Source organism: Peromyscus leucopus, chromosome 12 (genome assembly GCF_004664715.2).
Source record: "Peromyscus leucopus breed LL Stock chromosome 12, UCI_PerLeu_2.1, whole genome shotgun sequence".
NCBI lineage: Eukaryota > Metazoa > Chordata > Mammalia > Rodentia > Cricetidae > Peromyscus > Peromyscus leucopus.
Window position 1 is genome coordinate 71,163,241 of NC_051073.1, and position 19,213 is coordinate 71,182,453.

Here is a 19,213-nt window from a genome sequence, read left to right on the forward strand (position 1 = left end):
CTGAAGACCCCAGATCCAGATGCACCGCCCTCTCTTGGTTCCCGGACCCTGGACACTAGAGGTAGACCGAACAGAGTTCTCCAGAGAACACTGCCGGACTGCACTACATCTTCCCCAGACCCTGTAGCCTATCCCTTCATTTATGAGTTACCCCACAAAATAAACCTCCCTTTTAACTACGTGGAGTGGCCTTAATAATTTCACCAATATGTTCCCCTCTGTGTATGAGTGTGTGTGTTCCCTGTGTGTGAGTGTATATGTGTTATCCTGTGGTGGTATTGTGTTCCCCAAAATACTGTGCACCCTAATAAACTTATCTGGGGTCAAAGAACAGAACAGCCACTAGATACAGAGGCCAGAAAATGGTGGCACTCAACGCCTTTAATCCTAGCATTCCAGAAGCAGAAATCCCTCTGTATCTCTGTAGTTCAAGGCCACACTGGAAATAGCCAGGCATGGTGGCACATGCCTTTAATCATAGGAAGTGATGGCAGAAAGCAGAAAGATATATAAGGCATGAAGACCAAAAACTAGAAGCATTTGGCTAGTTAAGCTTTTAGGCTTCTAGCAGCAGTTCAGCTGAGATTCATTCTGGATGAGGACTCAGAGGCTTCCAGTCTGAGGAAACAGGATCAGCTGAGGAACTAGTGAGGTGAGATAGCTGTGGCTTGTTCTGTTTCTGATCATGCATTGTTCAGCCCAATACCTAGCTCAGATTTGATTTTATTAATAACACCATTTAAGATTCCTGCTACATTATCCCCTCTGCGTATGTATGTATATGTGTGCCACGTGTGAGAGTATGTGTGTATGTGTGTGTAAGAGAGAGACACAGACAAGCTAGGCAAGTGCTCTACCACTGAGCTGAATCTCCAGCCTTCTTTCCACTTGTTACTTTTAATTTTAAAACAGAGCATCACTAAGTGGATCAGGATGACCTTGTACTCACTTCTATACCCCAGGTAGACCTTAAAATTGAAAGCCACCTGCTCTAGCCTCCATAGTACCTTGGGTTACTGGTCTGTACGACCAGGCACAGCAAATGGACTTCTTTGTTCTGTGTGCAACGAATAACAGCAACCTTCAAGCCTAGCTCTCCATCCATCTCTACTCCGCCAGCCTTGCTACGTGCCCATCCTTCATGGATGAAGTCTGAAATGCAGATCCTATTCTTCAGCATTAGGATCCAGTACTGCCAGACCCAAACATGCGCCTCTAAGGCTCTTCCAAAGAACATTATGGATGAATTCTGTAGAAAAGGAGGGCCAGCACAATTCTCCAAAAGACCCAGGGCAGCAAGGTCAATGTGCTCGTCACAGGGACGGAGTACCTCAGAGATGTTCAGGCGGTTGGGAGGACGAAGTATTCCCTTCATCTACAGTTCAGACGCACTACTTGCGTTCACGGTTCATGTAGTCAAAACAGTAGTGCTTCGCATTACTGGTGCATTCCATCCACCACACATAAATGCCTCCCCAGGCAGCCTCATTGAATCTCTACTCACAACTGCCTTTGGGGCAACAGAATACCCAATGTGCCAAAAAGGAGACAGAGGCTCAGAGCCATGGCATACACTCTGGAGGCCACTGCAGCAGAGGAGGTAACCGAAGCTGCCGACTTGAGACTCCAGGTCTGACTCTGTTCCACACTCACTGTGTGACCTCTGGTTTACTATTTAACTTCTCTAAGCCTCGGTTTCTACCCCTGAAAATCGGAGATTAAAGCAGTAACTCTGCCTCCCTCTTGGAGCAGTTATAAGGATCCAATGAGATAACGAGAGTGAAAGCCCTCTGGAAAAGAGTACGGCATTCTCCAAGTGTGAGGGATTACTGTGTGATTACTTGTAAATGACTGTGCATTCCATTACAAACACAAAAAGCAGTGAGGTCATTCACAAGACAAAGAAACACTAGGCCCTGGGAATCAAGGGAGAATGATTCCGTGTTCTACAGGTTATGTCTACATGCTGCTCACACTCGGAGCTCCAAAGCTCAGCGGCAGCTGTCAGGGGCTCAAATTCCAAGTCACATACGTCTACAGGGCAACTCGAGACAAAAATCTCCCTTTTCAGCTAAAAGCAAATGTTGGGCAATAAGGAGGTAATAGAGATGGACATCTGGAAGACCCCTGAGAGCCTCGGCTCTGGAAATGTGGCCTTTGATGTTTTCCTCAGAGTAGTTGTTAGAAACACAGGCTCCAGTCTCATTGCAGTAAGGCCGTGGGGAAATAAATGTTCAGTAAGGAGCTATTTACCAAGGAGGCTGAGGAAGCGTCCATGCATGAATTAATCAAGGGCACAAGACATTTCCAGTTGCAGACAACAAGGGATAAGGATCTCCAACCAATTAACCCTTCCTGCTCACAGAGGTTCCACCTGGAGCCTGACACCCCAAGGCAGCATGCAGCCAGCCAGCAGCAGGGTGAGCCCGCCCACCCATCCGGTCCCTTTACATACCAGCTTTCTCCCTGGAGACCACCCTGGAGAGGGGTCCCAAGCAGCTCAGAGAGCAAAGCTTCCTGCTTGCCTTCTTTTCAAGCCTCTTCCAACACTCTAGCTGTCAGGATTCTCTTCAGGTCCTGCAGAGAATCAAGGACTCACTGTCATTTAGGAAGCGACCATATATCCCCCGGAAGTTCATCCCTAGACTGGTGAGAAAACAGTCCATCCCCCTGCTAGGAAGATATCTACTGTGGAGGGCAGGCTATGCTTCCTTGATTTCCTCCCAGTAGCTGGGTTAGACGTAGGGCTAGGTATTAAAATTGGATGCAGGGGAAAACAATCAGGAAGGTACAAAGGACATAGTAGATGAGAAGAAGACTTCAATGTAGGCAGTGAGAAGATAGGCTAGGGAACAGCAGCCGACCAGTGTCAGTCAAGAGCATATAAGGTCACTGGTGAAGGGTGTCCAGAGAGGTGGACATAAACAACCCAGAGTGGCAAATAAAACCGACTGTTTTGAGATTAAAGAATGGGGTTTTGCTGTGTTTGTTTTTGTGATAAAAGTAAAGCTCTGATCACACCACTGATAAGATTTAAAAAAAAAAAGCTCTTTTGCTCCCCACTGAGAAATACTAACAGCAATAACTATGATGGGATAAAGATTTACTTTATGTTAGCAATTGCACTGCGGTTTTACATGTACATAGATTTGTGTGTGGTGTATTATTTAATAGCAGTAATAACCGTACGAGCTAGGCACGCTCTTCCCGTATTACAGAGGAAATGAATGTTAAAGACAGCACATTTAAATCCCAGAGATGGTAAATGCAAGAGGCCAGTACTAACTAACACGTTGACAGGACAAACTCCACCCCTTGCGATTCCCTATGTCTGTCTTCTCCCCCACTGCCCACCTTCTAACCACGTCACTTTTAAGAGATAAAATACGCTCCCTATAACTAACATGCATAATAATCACATGCAGCACAGCCACCTCCAAAAGTAGCTGACAATAACAGAGCCATGGCCAGATGCCTTTCCCAGGGAGCACTCAATGGCTGGGTGCGTTCAGACAGGCACTGCCTTAGAAGGCTGGCTCAGGAGCGTAATATAATATGGGCCATAACCATTCACTTTTTCCTAGACAGAAATTAAACCAGTCAAAGCAAGAGTGCCAGGGTCAACAGGGAAGACCTAGCCAGGGTGACAGACACAGTTCAAGGACACTGTGCACAGGGCAGCCCCCGAGGACTCTGCAGCTGCTCAGGGCTGCTGCGTGACCCTGAACCTCCAGCTGCTGTTCCCAAGGCCTCAGAGGGAGCTCAGCAGATCAAATACTTCCTTGGAAAAGGAAAACAGCTACATCCCACCAAGATGGGAATGTGAGTTCAAAGAGAGGCTTTCAACTAGGTGTCAGGGAGTCCAGGACATGCAGAGCTGGGTGTCTCCGCCCTGGGCTCATCACAGCTAGTAGCGACCCTAAACCACTTGGCCTTGTAGCCTTCACAAAGACTTGCTAGGCTTCCATGGTGACTTCCAACCTTTCATCTCAGCACAATTCCTCCTCCAAGTGAAGACTAGGAGATGTGTAGTTTTTAAAGTGAGGGAAATCAGAGCTGCCAGCAGGCTTCAGGCCTCCCTCCCCCCCACCTCCACTTCTCCCTTTGTTGGCACCCCAACTCTAAGACCACACTGGAGGCTCCACAGCTTGAGAACCATCAACCCTCTGAGCTCTTTAAGGAACCTCTAGCTCCGGTGTCAGTGACTGCAGGGATCTAAGAGGTACCTCCTTAGCAGGTCTGTGGTTTTACCTGGGTGAGAAGCATCTATAGTACAGATGTGGCTGTAGAAAACCTGGGGAAGAATCCTATTTATTGTTCACTTGCCGTGGTGGGGCACACCTTTAGTCCCAGCACTCGGGAAGCAGAGGCAGGTGGATCTGATGCCAGCCTGGTCTACAGAGTGAGATCCAGGATAGCCAGGGCTACAAAGACAAACCTGGACTCAAAAATACTCTCCTCTCCCCCAAAAAACAAAAGAATCCTATGTTCTCCCTACTGTGGGATGGTCTGTATGTCAAATTACTCTGATTGGTCAATAAATAAAACACTGATTGGCCAGTGGCCAGGCAGGAAGTATAGGCAGGGCTAACAGAGAGGAGAAGAGAAAGAACAGGAAGGCAGAAAGAGACACTGCCAGCCACCGCCATGACAAGCAGCATGTGAAGATGCCGGTAAGCCACGAGCCACGTGGCAAGGTATAGATTTATGGAAATGGATTAATTTAAGCTATAAGAACAGTTAGCAAGAATCCTGCCATGGCCATACAGTTTGTAAGCAATATAAGTCTCTGTGTTTACTTGGTTGGGTCTGAGCGGCTGTGGGACTGGCGGGTGAGAGAGAATTGTCCTGACTGTGGGCAAGGCAGGAAAACTCTAGCTACATCTCGCAGCAGTTAGAACTTGCCTGTGGTTCTTAGTCTAGGCGTGGGACCCTGTGAACTATTCCAATGGACATTAACAGTCCACTGATATTAACAGCCTTGAAACCATATACACATCACCAACAAAAATGGACCCAGCAAGTTGTGTGTATACGTATGTGTATACGTATGTTACAATAGTAATCAAAGCAAAAGTGAGCATCAACTTGAGAGGGGGGGACATGAGGGATGAGAGAGAGGGTGTCAGGAAGGAATTGAAGGGAGAAGAGAGGAGGGAAAGTGATATAATTCTATTTCAAATAAAAACACATTTTAAAAGAATTCTTTCATTTCTCTAAATCTCATTTTCCTCATCTATAAAAGGGAAAATATGCACCTCAAATGGCCTTTATGACAATGAATTCGCCCAATAAGTCAGTTAACAGAATGCCACAATATAGGCTGCAGTATGATCATCAATTAACTGTATCTTGGTCCATAAATGGAAAAGCAGACAACGGCATGCCTCTGTATACTTGTGGACACGTTCAACCCAAACAAACACTCTGGCAGTAGTAAAGAATGAGTAAGAAAGAAGAATGTAAGAGCTGGAGGGTGTGGCCACCCGGAGGTTTCCAATGCTCCAGTGGGTGGAGCCACACCCACCTACAACATGTCACCAATTGGACTCAGTGAATTATCAGAGGGAGGGAGGGAGGGAGGGATGGGGGAAGTAGGTGGGGGCTGGGGTGTATATGACATTTCATTGTATACATGTACAAAATTCTCAGAGGTTTTGGTTTTTGGAGTTTTTTGTTTGTTTATTTGTTTGTTTTTTTATTTTAGTTTGAGAAACACTTTTGATTCCCAAATTCTCTGAAGAGCTGATTTCCTAACATCTTAAAGTTTGTCCTCAAAAACTTGGAAACTCGGGGCCTTAGCATTCGGATGACAACCAAGATGATCGAGGATGCCGAAAGAAAAAGCATGAGAAAAACCACTGTTTCGGACCCTGGGAACAAGGGAAAGAATTTGTCTCTGCATATTGACACCAGCATCCAGACAAGAGCTAAGTGGCCTAAGAAGTCCCAGCTGTCCTCTGAGCCCCAGGTGCCTGGTGTCTACGGATGAGGTGAGAACAATCCCAACACACACACACACACACACACACACACGCACGCACGCACGCACGCACGCACGCACGCACACAATCACCGCCATGCTATACAGAACAAAGGAGTCACAGGTACTTCATCTCCTCCCTGTACAATGCACACGTGACCCCCTAGGACTGTTCTGTGACTGAAGTGTATGAACAGGGGTATTTTCACTAACCTACCCTTTCACTAAAGCTGGTCCCACCAATTAGCAGTCCACAGTCATCCAAATCATGCCAGGAATGTTTCTACAATTCTTTGCCGTGACAAAGCTTTCCACACGCCTCGCCTCCCTTGTTTAAACGTTTCTTGGCAGATAAATGCAGGTTGCCCATCTTACATATCTGCTAGTAATATTCGAGCCAGAAGTCGCATGCCACCTTTAAGATCTGCAGCACATGCACTGAATGCTCTCTCCCAAAGCAAGGTGCAATTCAAGGTCTGCAATTAAATTGGGGGAGTGGGGACCCAAGGCCAGCTCACCCGGGAACCCTAGGCAAGTCATTTCCATTCTCTGAACCACAGTTGCTTTATCCATAAGAAGAGACTTAGCGAGTCACCCTACACATCCGCATGCCCTTTCCATATCACCCTGAAAACTGTCAGAAATGAAGCCCGGTATTGCCTCGTAACAGCACAGGCCACGGCACGCGGCTGCCATCGTCACACAGACCAGCGAGTCACTCCCCAAGAACAACTGCGGTCACAGTCACAGGGCACGCACTCTGTCGGCAGAACGCTGGTCTGAGTGGCCATGACCATTCAATTCTACATGCAAGGGCATTAATATGAAGGGCCCAGCATGCACCTGGCATGCTGCATGGCCCAGAATCTAGGCCCTAGACGGTCTACAAGGAAGAGGAGGAAAACAATACACTTTCCTGGAGGACTCTCGGAAGTACTGCTTCTCTGGTTAGCCAAGGCACCTACTCTGCCACCTGGCCGCCACGTTCTTCTCTGGCTATGGAGATGACATTGACATGGGGGCCAGCACGCCCCCTGTTTATTCTGCAAAGAGCTAATGCTGGCGGTCAGGCTCTCCCCAGACTACAAGATCCTAGGCCTGGCAAAAGTCAAGGGTCACCGAGGCCAAGTCCTGGAAACCATTTGTCTGGAGCACTCATTCACCAAAAAAAAAAAAAAAAAAAAAAAAAAAATTGCTAATGTTTACATGGGGCACATGGTAAGTGAAGGGTAGGCCAATGCTCTCAAGAACCCTGCTCCAATATCCTATGTGGTGTGGTTCCTAAAAGCAACAAAGTCTCAGAGTTTTATTTAATGGATCCAGTATCTTCAGAAGCCAGCCTCGACCTTCTGTTCCCATGGCCACCCAACACACATTCTTTAGAGTGAAGCCTTGGCTTAGGAAGTCCCTCCTATACCCAGACCCTCCAACTGGAAGATGCATATTCTACACATCCCTCAACGAATACTAGCAGTTCTCAGCGGGAGTGGGATTGCCTTAGTAGAAAGTCAGTTATTTATCTACTCTGTGTCCTGTACTAAAGGACATCTAGCACTCTTGAGCATGCCCTCTAAATACCAGTGGTGACCCGGCCTCTGGGGACTAAGACAACAGAACACGCCTGTGCCGTTGCTAACTCCCTTAAAAAGATGGCACTGTCCCCAGTTCTGAATCACCGGTCTGCAAAAAGCCCGCGCTCCCAGCCCTTTCGAGTGATCCGCTTCCCTGGATTTGCCAACCTATGCACAGCACCCGCCACCACCACCGACTTCCTTGTGCTACTCTCCCTGGGCATTTGATGTATTCTCCTTCCCAGGATGGGCTCCCGGAGGTAGAATCCAGGCTTAATCTCCCTCCACATTGCCAAAGAAGGCTCACAGTCAGGTTTGTAGTAAGTGTTTATTAAAAGCTTGAAAACAAATTATGTTAAAAAAAAAAAAAAAACCAACTGTGCTAGAGGACAGAGCCTAGGAAGAGATTAAAATGAGCTGGAACATCACAAACAGCCCGCTCTTGTCAGAACTAAGGAAAATGCAATTAAGAAACTGGATGTAGGCAAACAGCCTGCTCTTTGGGGATATTAAGCATATTAATTTTATATAAATAAACTTAAATAGTAGATATTATATTCAATTATATTATTACAATATTAAGATGAATTCTAAACATTAGGTATTCCAGGATAATAACTCCATGTGTTGGGGGCACAAAAATTCTCTCAGTTGGTTAAGAGTCCATTTCCCTGCCCTGAGGTCCCTTGCACGACAAGAGCATTCTGCTGCAAAGGCCGGGCCCCACCCTCTTGAAGCTGGGAAATGAGGCTCCATACTGAGATGTACTTGTGTGATAGTGAAGCCAATCTTCGTTCTGCTCTCTCTCCACTCCCAAATGGCAATATACAATCAAAGAGTCCAACCCACCGCGCTGGCAACGTCACGGCCAGTCACCAGCTAAGGGGACCGTGGGACAGCCAAGCTTCAGACACCTCAGTAGTGGCTTCCTAACCCCACTTTCACTGACCCTAAATTGTGACAATATGATCAGTTTGGAAACCCAACAGCTCCAGATGCCACCTTCTGACTGCCACTGTTCACATCTTTCCAACAATTCTCATAGCACCTCGGGCTCTGAATTAATTCCTTTCCACTTAAACTCTACAGAAGGCTTCTAATAGATACAGGAAGGAAAAAAAGAAAGAACCGGTTTCTTGATTGGACCATCCATTCCTCTGTTTCTCATCTGTCCCACACTACGTCCTAAGGCATTTCCTCTGTACAGGCCAAAATTCCTCCCTTTACTGCAATAAGCCAATAGATCTAGAATTCTCAAACAGTAATCTGATCACAATTATACAAGCAAGTTTATGGTCAGTATAAACACCAGGTCACACAAAACAAAGCATGCTTATGGCATAATTATTGACCTTTTTCCTAAAAGCCCCTGGCTTGGCCTGTTTTCCAGATTTGTCCCTCACAGGCTTGCTTGCTCCTGGACCATCTAGGCCTGCACAGCCCCACAGCACCGGGGCTGAGAAACATTTGTTCCTCTCTCGTCCTCCTCTTGGCTAAAAGGAGACTCTCCACTGTGCTTTGAAGGACGACCCCAGCAATATGCCCAGCTCTGTCAGAGTTTTGCCACTGTGGCAAGATTTGAAATCTCCTCCCCTGAAACTCGGGTGACTTTGGGACCGCTACAGCCAACGGAGGAGAGAGAGACGGCTTCTGATTATCGCCTGCTGTCCTGCCAGCATGGGTGGTCAGTGTTCATCTCTTTCCCTCCATTTCTCCGTCCCTCCTTCCCCCCTCTACCTGTCCCTTTCACCCGATCCTCCAACCACCACCTTTCAAGGCCTTTAAACCAAGCACGTGCTGTGAAGACATGCTAACATGGAGAAACACAGACAGACACCCTGACCTGTGACATGTCACCATGTGATGCCACCATGGCCTCCCTCTAGTGTCCAGCCTGTAAGTCTTCCAGCCACAGGCCTCATACCATAAAAGCCTGAGCCATGTAGAAAAATGCCCTCCCTCCTTCATTGACCTGCCCAAATTCTTGACCCAGAAAACCCATGAGCATAAATGACTGTTATATGCCTTAAGTTTTAAAATAATTCGTTATGAAGCAAGAATCCACAGAACAAGGGCCTGCCTGCCCTTCGAGCTTTATCTGGTCCCTGCTCTGACCGTTCAGACCTGGCTTGCTTCACTGTTGATACTATCTATGGACACCGGCCCCTCCACGTGGTCAGAAATGAGGTATGGGTTCCCTATGTGTCACAGCAACGCTAGGACACAGAAGAGTTAACGGAGGACATAAAGACAGACAGGCACAGGCCAACTCCGCACCTACCTAGTAAGTATACTGAGGACTCTGGCTTCTCCGGTCCTCTGTTTTCACATCTGTAAGATGGGCGAGCATGATTAGAGAGGCCAACTGTGGAAGGGCTTATGAAGATGAACGGAGAGAATGACCGGGGGCACCTCTCACCCAGCACCTGAAATCTCAGACACTAAAAAGAGCCATCTTAGGAGCTGTGGGCTGCTCCCTCCCTGCTCTTGTGCTCACGTCTCTTCCTGCTCTCTCACTCAGTGTGGATCCTAAGGCCTCAGACGCGCGCAGCATGCAGGTGAAAAACACTAAGTCCTGGCCAGAAGAGAAGCAGAAACTCCTAGCGCTTCAAGGCCACATGCTCCAGTGGCTGGAATCTCTGGCCCGGGTTCAATTCCCAGCTCTGTCAGGACTCGCTGGTGGCCTGGCCTCCCTGTGCACACTTCCCGATACGTAGAACAAGGACAGAACTGACAACTTCCTCGCAGAACCCAGTACAAATGAATCAGCGCCAGCAACAGTGAGCACGGCGTCACTCGCGAATGTCACCACGGGTGGAAATGGAGGAAGGACACAGATTTAAATACTATCTTATGAAGGACTTAATGAAGAAACTGAGACTCATTCACCTGCAAAACTTGTCCAGAGCCAGGTGCCTGTTGTACAAGGTAAAGGGGCAGGATCGGGGTCCACCTCCCCAGCATCCTACCAAATCCAGAGCACTCCCCATTCTGCTTCCCGACAAGCACATATCCTGACAGACACATCTAACTGGAAAGGGGGGAGCAGGCCAGACATAGCAGGGCTCTAGCTCTGGGCACAGCAAGATGAGAAGGCCAATGTCAGAAGCCCTGTCTTTCTGCGCAGTCAGCTCCTGTGGGTAAAATTAGCTCAGCTCTGCTCCAGTGCCAACTGGAGGCCCAAGGCAAAACTCACCCCAGGCAAGGCGCGACCTCACCTGACCCTCACTCTCAGGAAGGGGTCCCTCATGCACCTCATTAGGGCCTGCGATGATTCACTTTGCTGTTTCCTGTCTCAGGCTGCTGAGGTCACCTCTCTGCTACCCCCCCAAAAAAAAAAAAAAACGCAGCTCCACAGGAGAACTAGAGACAAATGCATGGAGTCGTTCTGGCTTCCCTTCCTCCAAGGCAGCTCCCAGCAAGGTCTGGAGAGCCTGCCTGCCCGCCCGCTAGGCCAGCTGTGTGCTGAGAGTGCTCTCCTGAGTTGTATAACCGAGCTCACAGGCAAAGAGCAGGCACTGGCCCAGACAGACCCCTAAGGTGACCATCCTTAGTTTACGGTGAAGAGAACACTGTTGACAAGAAGACGGGTCTCTACAACACCTTTGTGTCCCACATAACACAACCCAGTAGACTAGATGGCCACTAGACACTCCTCTGTCCCCTCTCACCCAGTACCACCAGCTCAAGGGTCACCTCTCCTAGGACGCCTCCCCAGTCACACTCCTACCTGGTAGAATTCCCACTGGTTCTACAACACCACACCTCTACCCTTTATTCTTGAGCATTTTCTTGCTCAACACCTATCTTGGACCTAAAGATACAGCAATGAAAAGAATGGTCCTTTCCCTCAAGGAAAGACGGCCAAGTTCAACAAACAGCCTAAAATGGGGGAAGTGGAGATAAGCAAGGTCAAAGGTGGTAGGAGAGTGAAATCCTGGCGGCACACAGGCCCTTGAGAAGAAAACAGTAAGTGTTAGTGGAGACTACAGAGAAGCCAGGTGCTCACCTGAACACACAGCTGCCGCCTGCCGCCTCTCCCTTCAACAGACGCAAAAAAAAAAAAGATTTGGGATTTAACCCCGGGTGAAGCAATCGGAGAATGTGAAAAACAGAGACAAACATGAACAGATTTCTGAGTCTACAGCCCCACTCTCGAGGCACAGAGAACACAATCAGAAAGGGTGGGAACAGGAAAAGAGGGCCGCCTGAGCATGCTGAGTAAGAGAAAGCCTGGACTCGGGAGGGATACTGAAGGCTTACAGGAAGGAGTGTGGAGGGGCAGCTACCACAGCTGACGTAATACAATCTGAAGACAGGGACGGGGAGAAGTATCCAGAGCCCCCGTTTCTTAGGCTCCGGTGACTCAGCACATAGATGGTGAGCTGCTTTCCGAAGTAACAACGACTTTCAGAGTCTCGGGTCTCTTTAAACGTTTCCAAGTGGAACGTCTCAGAATCAATCACATGCACGGGCCTACAGGTCTTGAGCTCCGAACCAGAGAACCTCAAGCACCGTGGCGGGAACACAAAGGTACAAAGACAATCCAAGACCACGTTCTGTAAGCCCTACCTCTGTGGCATGTGAGAGGGGCAGAAGCCAGCAAGGAAATCGTGAAGAACGGCTAGAGAGCTAAGGGATGCCAAGGATACCGACCAGTCAAGGTAACTGTACCACAGAGGCCAGGAAGAACGGAGCTGAAAAGGCCTGGAGTTGGCGTCCTGGAGTGGAACACCTCTCACTGGACTGAATGGGTTAGGTCAGAAAGAAAGAAGGGCGTACAGGCACGTGTAAAGACGGAGGGAGAGCCCAAGCTCAGAGACTGGCATCCCCGACAGACTTCGCGTCTCCTTCTAGACTTCTAGACTAGCCTTGTCCTCAAGAAGCAGTGTGCGCCACCCACATCATTGTGTACCTCCTGGTGGTCACATTTTTGAAAAGTAACAGATCGATTTCAACAGCATATTTCATTTAACACGAAGTATCCAAATACCATTTGAAAAAGTAACCAAAATAATAAAACTTATTAAAAAGATATTTTATATCATTTTTGTGCTAAGCTTTGGAAACCTGATGAGACTTTGGCATTGACGGCACATGTCAATGCGAGGTATCCACATTCTGAATCCTCCACTGCCACATGTCATTCTGATTAACATGGATGAGTCGGGGCTCAGCATGGTACCCGGCATGGCACACTGCGTTTTCTTAACTATGATGAAGTGCACAGATAGACAGATGCGTGGAAGAATGGATAGAAGAGCTACACCGTCATTTCATTGAGAAATTCCAAGTTTCTTCCCTCAATCAACTGTACTTTAAGTATGAGTCTTAGGTTCTATTAAGAAGAAAGCCTTGATATAGCTTAATGTTAACATTTAGCCGCACAATTTCCATTCCTTCTTCTTTTAAAAATGACAAATGTTGTCAATCTCTTTGGGAAGCAGAGGGGGGTTACAACAATTCTGTCACATACTAGTCAGAGGCACGACTCTTCACATAGATCTCAGGCAGGTGACTTTACTTCTTCGTGAGTTTCAATTTTCCTTACTACACACTCCACTCAGTGTGTCATACAGGCTCCCTGGGAAGCTCGTGTGAAATGTGACAATGTAGAAGGGCTACTGAAAGCCAGCACAGAAGCCAGAGTGTCTCCCTTTCCAAACACACACCACAGGGAACTGGAGATGCGACTCAACACTCAAGAGTGCTCACGGGCGGTGGTGGCGCGCGTCTTTAATCCCAGCACTCGGGAGGCAGAGCCAGGTGGATCTCTGTGAGTTCGAGGCCAGCCTGGTCTATAGAGCGAGATCCAGGACAGGCACCAAAAACTACAAAAAGAAACCCTGTCTCGAAAAAAAAAAAAAAAGTGCTCACAGTTCTCACAAGGGACCCTGCTTCAGTTCCCAGCACCCACATGGCAGCTCCCAAATGCCTGTAACTCCAGTTCCAGGAGATCCAATGCCTTCTTCTGGCATCCAAGGGCACCTGCATGCAAGTGGTGCACATAAAGTCACAGCTGCCTTCACTCGAATCCATACTATACAGGACACACTGAAGCAGTTTCTACACTAGAGAGGATGTAGCACTAAAATGAAAACTTCTTAAAGGCAAATTCACCAAACAGGGACAAAAAATAAGATGACTGACAGGCTGATTTTACTGACCAGAGTCACCAGCAACAGCCTTGACCAAAAATCCTTCAATACTCTCACACTAGCATGCAAGGCTTAGGGCCTAATAACTTTAGGTGCTGGACACAGATGGACCACCCCGCATCTGTCCTTGCAGTAGAAGGCAGGGTCTGTCCATGAAACTTTGTTAACACATACGTGGTATTTGGTATATGCCAGGCAGTTTCCTACACACGTTAGAAAGACTAGTTCATTTCACCGTCCCCGCAGCCTGGTGAAGCGGCTGCCTTTATCACTGTGCCCACCCTACAGGCGTGGAAACTGATACAGCAAAAGTAGATACAGTAGTAGACAGTGGCAGAGCTGAGGACCAAAGCCAGACGATGTGACCCTGTGTTCTTCATCACAGCACTATGCTGCCTCTCTTTGTACCCTGGCTTTTATTGTTAGGGGTGGGAACATAGTAGATCACCCACCTACGGATGTACAGCAAGAAATTAAAGAGCGTGTGGACAGCACACAATCAGTATTCTCTCCCTATAACGAAGTTATAGGAGAGGCTAAATCTTTACCAGGAACCATGCCATTGACGTATGCCAAAAAAAAGTCCTGTTACAAACCAGAAACACCCACCATCCATATGATCAGCAGCACATTCCCTCTGTCATCAGCAGGATGTTGTCTCAGGAGAAGGAAAGTCTCAGGGGCAGAGCAGACAGACAGACTGAACCATCCACACTCTCAGGAGCAGCCTTGCGGCAAACACTGGCAAGCTTTGGATCTGATGATTCCTTTTCCCTGAGCATTGCCAGCGTTTGAGGCAAGAACTTTCGACCCCATTTTGTAAAAAAAAAAAAGTAAAGACACCTCCGGTTCCTCTTAGCACTTATGCTTCTGTGCGAGGAAAAGGCTTGTTTCTCACGAATGTCATACAAATGGATGGGATCGGGAGGCAACGGGGTCTTACTGGTGTACAACAGTCAGGCTTGGCAGGCGACAAACCTGAGCTCAAGTACCGGGTCTGTCATTGTGTGACCTGGTCCCGGTTCTGAGCTCCTAACCTGAAAGATGAATGAAGGATGAAAATTTCTACCTCGTGGGTTGTTACACGATTAGGAAAAACACTTACAAACCGCCTGACACTGTATGTATCATAGATTTTTTTTTAATAAAAATAATTTAAAAAAATAAACCTATCTTTTCCCTAACCTTTGAAAAGGATAAAACGGATCTGGTGTTTTTCTTTCTTTCTCCGATGCTTTCTCGGCGGGTACTACTACACTCAAAACTACCCGAGCTCCAAATCCCAAAGGCTCGCTTCACTTTTGTTTCTTGCCTGATCTCCCTTCTTCCTGGATTTACCAAACTCCTATTCTTTTCACAAAACCCAACTCCAGCATCACCAACTCCATGAAACCCTCACAATCATCTTCTCTGTTCCTCGGGTCAACATCAATTATCATACTGATGCCACCATGAGAGAAAACCAAGAATGAAGAAGCTAACCAGGACACAGACACAGGGCAACGCATGTCACTAAAATATTAACGCATTTCCTTACACACTGTCTTAAAATAAGCAAAGAAAAAAAACCTTCTATCCTGTGACTACAAAGTATGCTAACACCAGCCTAGTTTTCCCAGCCCCTTCCCTAGGACCCCTTGTTCCTCCCCACACCAGCAAGAAAGTTTCCCCCCCAGCAGAACTGGTGATCATCAGTACAGGGTATGATGGGCACTCAACTCAGTACCATCTCTGTCTATGTAGACGACAGCACGTCTACCAAGTCGAGTGCAGATTAACTGTGGGTGGAATGCTCCTTCAGGCAGAGTGCATAACTCCCAGCATCCAGGGCTCTCGGCTGTGCAGATGCTAAGCTGATTCAGTACCTCCTGTGCCTCCTTGCTCAGCAGCAGCCTGGCACAGCATGAGCCTGCAAAAAGATGTACCCCCCAACTGCCCCATGCACACAACTGTGACGTCAGGCCCCGTTTGACCCTGGGCTCTCCCAGTTACTCAGTTCACCTCCTGACCAGAGAGGGACCAGGGCCCCGCTAGCCTATCCTCACCTCCTTTCAAAGCTACAACCAGAGAGCCAGCTCTCTGCTTAACACTTCCAAAGGTCCTCTTCTGTCATTGCTAATCAAAACCTAACTCTCTCAAGGCAAGCAAGAGGGATCGTCATGTTTGCCCTCGTTCCAGGAATAAAAACAACCAACGGAAACAGTTGTTTCCTCCAAGCACACAGAAGGCAATAAATAAATATAAAAATCTCCCTTTGAAAAGTAACCAAAGCTGTCTTAAAAACAGTTCCTTGTGCACAGATAACTGAAGGCTGTTGTTTTTTTGTTTTTTTTTTTATTTAAAGTGGGTACTGAACCACTTCACCTCCATCATATAGTGATGTCACTATGACAGGGAGGTGACATCTTATGGTTCAGGAGAAACTATAATCCCAAAAATCCCAGCACTGCGCTCCTTGGCTTCCTCGGCCTAGTGCATCTACACGCACTGTCCCAGAGTAGAATGTGAAAACCCAGACAAGCCACTGTCTCTCCCTGGCTGCTAAAACTGCTGCGTTCTTCTGCTCAGCATGTTCACTAGATCTGAAATATGTATCTCCTTACCTGGTTCCTATCTATCTTTACCCATAAGCTGGAAGCACCGGGAAGCCCTGGGCTCTGCCTGCCCTCATTCTCCCCAGGATCTACAAGAGAGCAGGGCACAATTTTATCACGCCAACATCAATTCTCTCCTCCCTTCGCAGTCACAGAGCCACACACAGCCAGAGAGCTCCATGCCTCAAGCCCACTCTCTTTAACATCCGGGGTCCCACCGCTCTTGAGACAAGAAACGTGCCTGAACCCACAGCCCCCACGAGAGAAGCACTCAGGAGAGATTTGCAACTCTCCTCTTCTCCACCAGGCCCCGGCATCCCCAAAGGGCTCCTTCTCCCAATCCCCAACCACTCCTTGCCCCCAGCACCTAAAGCCACAGGCCTGCCCTTCTCCGCTTCCCACTGTCATTCCTGAGGCAGGTGTCTACAAAGGGCAGGGCTCACAGCTGGAGCTCACCACACTCTCCAGTCTGCCGAGCTCTGACCTACTTCCCACTCAGACTAAGGCAGGTGATGCTGCAACTGATTCAGCAAGGTCTTTTTTTGCTTACTTTTTACTTCTAAGTTATCTTGGACATGGGACCTAATGCAGAAGAACCACAAAGTTAAAAAAAAAAAAAAATCAGCGCAGAGTCACTACCGGTACCAACTGCCACCCTATTTTGTAGCCATGGAATGTGTGATGTGGAGAATATGAGCGTCCTGGTCAAAGTAAACCCCAAACTCCCTAAACATTAAAAACAGCAGCAATTAAGAACGAGCCCTTCCTGCCACTTGCCCTGATCTCAGAAACTATTCCTCATGTCTCAGATTAAAGTCCTCCTGAGGCCATCCCAGGCAAACGTTGGCTCTCCATTAAATGCGCCACATCTTTCTAGATGAAAAAGTTCCGATTTCTACCTTCATAAAGCACAGTTCACACAGAGAAATTAAGCTGCACACATTTTAAAATCCTAAGAGGTGGTGGAGGAAGAGATCAATGGAGGCAGAGAGGCAGGAAGCCTAATGCTGGCTCTGCTACACACGACCGAGCAACCCTGAGCGGACTGAAGCCCATCTCCCATCCCAGCCCTCCTTCTCATGCTGGACCACAGCCACTCCAAGCTATTATACTTTAGCTCTGTGTGTCTCCTCATCACCTCCAACACAACACTGTCACCCAGTATCTAAAATAACCTGACTGTGAGTCGCTAAGCCCAGAGTTTTTCCCCTGGTGCCACTGGGTGTGTGTCCTTCAGTGTGTGTTCAGTTCTCATCAATGAGTTAACACAGGCTCATTTCTCGACGGTTATGTCATTCAGACTTCTCTGGTAACCAAGCTGTCAAAGTCGCCTAACGAAGTTTCGCAAGGCAACAGAACACTAAGCTTCCGTCATACAGCAAAGCATATGCTTCCCCGGACGATAGCTTTCTCCACAGCAGTCTGTTTGCTCGAATACCACCCAGTCCTTAAGTCTCTTCCTGCTTATACCAAGTGCATAAGCAGCTGTCAACTATGTACAATGTTCTGCAGAGACGTCTTCTTTGCTTTTTAAGAAAGAGTCTCATTTTCCCAGAAGTCACTGCGGGGAAAGAATTGTAGTAATTACGGGTGGTGATCAGATAGGAGGTGTCAGTGTTGTGATACAGCTGACCACAAAATTGAGAGTGAAAGAATAATTCTGGGCCTAATTCCTGGTGTATGAATATCCAGGCAGCACCAAGACCAATATAAGTCATAATGTATTTCCCTGAGGCCACCAAGAGATGCGACTCTTCTCCCAGATACTACGGTTCCTTTCAAAACCAAAATTCTTAAGTGAGAAATGCCGTATCGTCCACTAAAACCCATCACAAGTACTGTGAGCGAGAGTGGTACCCAGACACGATGGCACTGGCACCCACCGGGAATAAAGCAAAGAGAGGGGTTCTCCATCCAGAGATGTCCACAACAATGGGATCGATAAACAAGCACCCTTATTCAACAGTGTGCAGAAGCGGCACATCCATCCACTCCGTGCAGCAGGTGAACGGCCACTATAAATACCCGAGAACTCTAAGTTAAGCTGGGAAAGTTATGAGTACCACAGGAGGGGGTGAGGAGCAGATGAAACTGCTTAATAAAACCAAGATTGAGAAAAACAGAGAACACTATTTTAGTATATCTTCTCTTGAAAAATAATGACACAACTCAAGAGCCCCAGAAGGATACCTCAATGACAGTCCAGAAATATGGGTCTACAATAAGACAGGTGCTCAGATAAAAGATGGTATGGTGTGAACAGAACCCTCACAGTGTAAGTCAGTCTGTTTCTCTTTCCTGGAGAAAAGGATGTTATAGGCTACTTCTTCAGAATTGAAACATTCCCTACTGGCAGGAAGAGGGACGTTGTTAAAACTCAGGAGAACTCAGGAGTCACGGGGCTAGCGGAAACGTACAAGCTGCGGATTCTGAGACTATTGGCAGACTCAGAAGGCCATGGGCAAGGTTATATAAACAGTAAACAATCCCTAGGGAACAGGAGACTCTCTGGTAGAGGTGCCTACAAGCTGGGCAGAAAGCTCCATGGATGAGCTTCTGTGAGCTTTTCCACGATGGGATGCCAGCGAAGCTGCTACCTGTCAGTCACGCATGATCCTATAAGCAACCCCAACAAACTCAGGGCTTCACCAATCTCAATTTGGATGGAATTATGTCTCTGGTCTGCCATCAGCACCATCTGAAGTGAATGGACAGCTGTACAGGACTCCCCAAGAATAGTCACACATCAGGAGATAATAGGAGTCTCCAGGGGAGGAATTCCGCAGCCATAAGAAAGCATGCCCAAATATGCAAAACTTGTCCAGTGGAAGAGAATAAGTGGGTGGTACAGGACGAAGAAATCATGAGGCAGACAAAACACATAAAGGATGTGGTACAGCGTGGTTA

The 19,213-nt window shown here is 47.6% G+C and overlaps 1 protein-coding gene across 4 annotated transcripts in view; it reads right to left on the minus strand.

The window, feature by feature from the left end:
* The window catches only part of LOC114697100 (LIM domain containing preferred translocation partner in lipoma), a 611,216-nt gene that overhangs the window by 557,829 nt on the left and 34,174 nt on the right, over positions 1 to 19,213 (minus strand). For all 4 annotated transcript variants that reach the window (XM_028875188.2, XM_028875190.2, XM_028875182.2 and 1 more), the window contains exon 2: positions 2,456 to 2,577. The gene's annotated coding sequence lies outside the window, so the exon portion shown is untranslated. The remainder of the gene's footprint in view (positions 1 to 2,455; positions 2,578 to 19,213) is intronic.